Genomic DNA, 2,612 nt, shown 5'->3' with positions numbered 1-2,612 from the left:
TTCATTTTTGTTTCCCTTACCTCCAGAGATGTGTTGAGTAAGAAGTTGCTGCGGGCAAGATCAAAGAGGTTTTTGCCTGCTTTCTCTTCGAGGATTTTGATGGCTTCCTGTCTTACATTGAGGTCTTTCATCCATTTTGAGTTGATTTTTGTGTATGGTGTAAGAAAGGGGTCCAGGTTCATTCTTCTGCATGTCGCCGTCCAGTTTTCCCAGCACCACTTGCTGAAGAGACTGTCTTTATTCCATTGGATATTCTTTCCTGCTTTGTCAAAGATTAGTTGGCCATACATTTGTGGGCCCATTTCTGGGTTCTCTATTCTGTTCCATTGATCTAAGCGTCTGTTCTTGGGCCAGTACCATACTGTCTTGATGGTTACAGCTTTGTAGTATAGCTTGAAGTCTGGGATTGTGATGCCTCCTGCTTTGGTTTTCTTTTTCAAGATCGCTTTGTCTATTCAGGGTCTTTTCTGGTTCCATACAAACTTTAGGATTATTTGTTTTAGCTCTGTGAAGAATGATGGTGTTATTTTGATAGGGACTGCATTGAATATGTAGATTGCTTTGGGTAGTATCAACATTTAAAAAATATTTTTTCTTCCTATCCAGGAGCATGGAATCTTTTTCCTTTTTTTGTGTGTGTCTTCTTCAATTTCCTTCATAAGCTCTCTATAGTTTTCAGTGTATAGATTTTTCACCTCTTTGGTTAGATTTGTTCCTAGGTATTTTATGGTTTTGGGTGCAACTGTAAATGGGATCAATTCCTTGATTTTTCTTTCTGTCACTTCATTGTTGGTGTATAGGAATGCAACCAATTTCTATGCATTGATTTTATATCCTACAACTTTGCTGAAATTATGAATCAATTCTAGCAGTTTCTGGTGGAATCTTTTGTGTTTTCCATATAGCGTATCATGTCATCTGCGAAGAGTGAAAGTTTGACCTCCTCCTGGCTGATTTGGATGCCTTTTATTTCTTTGTGTTGTCTGATTGCAGAGGCTAACACTTCCAATACTATGTTGAATAACAGTGGTGACAGTGGACATCCCTGTCTTGTTCCTGACCTTAAGTGGAAAGCTGTCAGTTTTTCCCCATTGAGGATGATATTAGTGTTGGGTTGTTCATATATGGCTTTTATGATCTCGACGTATGCTCCTTCTATCCTTACTTTCTTGAGGGTTTTTATCAAGAAAGGATGTTGTATTTTGTCAAATGCTTTCTCTGCATCTATTGAGAGGATCATATGGTTCTTGTCCTTTCTTTTATTGATGTGATGAATCACGTTAATTGTTTTGTGGATATTGAACCAGCCCTGCATCCCAGGTATAAATCCCACTTGGTCGTGGTGAATAATTTTTTTAATGTATTGTTGGATCCAGTTAGCTAATATCTTGTTGAGGATTTTTGCATCTATGTTCATTAGGGAAATTGGTCTGTAGTTCTCCTTTTCAGTGGGGTCTCTGGTTTTGGAATCAAGGTAATGCTGGCTTCATAGAAGGAGTTTGGTAGTGTTCCTTCCATTTCTATTTTTTGGAACAGCTTCAAGAGAAGAGGTGTTAACTCTTCCTTAAATGTTTGGTAGAATTCCCCTGGAAAGCCTTCTGTCCCTGGACTCTTGTTTTTCGGGAGATTTTTGATTACTAATTCCATTTCCTTACTGGTTATGGGTCTGTTAAAATTTTCTATTTCTTCCTGTTTCAGTTTTGGTAATGTATATGTTTCTAGGAATTTGTCCATTTCTTCCAGATTGCCCATTTTATTGGCATATAGTTGCTCATAATATTCTCTTACTATTGTTTTTATTTCTGCTGTGTTGGTTGTGATCTCTCCTCTTTCATGCTTGATTTTATTTAATTGGGTCCTTTCCTATTTCTTTTTGATCAAACTGGCTAGGGGTTTATGAATTGTATTAATTCTTTCAACGAACCAGCTTCTGGTGTCATTGATCTGTTCACTGTTTTTTTTGGTTTTGATAGCATTAATTTCTGCTCTAATCTTTATTATTTCCTGTCTTCTGCTGGCTTTGGGTTTTATTTGCTGTTCTTTTCCAGCTCCTTCAGGCATAAGGTTAGCTTGTGTATCTGAGATCTTTCTTCCTTCTGTAGGAAGGCCTGGATTGCTATATACTTTCCTCTTATGACCGCCTTTGCTGCATCCCAGATTCTCATTGACTCCCATATACTTTTCAATTTCCTCTTTAACTTCTTGGTTAACCCATTCATGCTTTAGTAGGGTGCTCTTCAGTCTCTAAGTATTTTTTGCCTTTCCAAATTTTTTCTTGTGGTTGATCTTGAGTTTCATAGTGTTGTGGTCTGAAAACATGCACGGTATGATCTTGATCTTTTTGTACTTACTTAGGGCTGATTTGTGTCCAGGTATATGGTTTATTCTGGAAAATGTTCCATGTGCACTGGAGAAGAATGTATATTCTGCTGCTTTAGGATGAAATGTTCTGAATATCTGTTAAGTCCATCTGGTCCAGTGTGTCATTCAAAGCCATTGTTTCCTTGTTGATTTTTTGATTAGATGATCTGTCCATTGCTGTGAGTGGGGTGTTGAAGTCTCCTACTATTATGGCATTACTATCAATGAGTTTCTTTAGGTTTGTGATTAAT

The sequence above is a fragment of the Panthera pardus genome, unplaced genomic scaffold (genome assembly GCF_024362965.1).
Source record: "Panthera pardus isolate Hobbes unplaced genomic scaffold, ASM2436296v1 HiC_scaffold_16, whole genome shotgun sequence".
NCBI classification, from domain to species: domain Eukaryota; kingdom Metazoa; phylum Chordata; class Mammalia; order Carnivora; family Felidae; genus Panthera; species Panthera pardus.
This window is presented reverse-complemented; position numbering follows the sequence as displayed.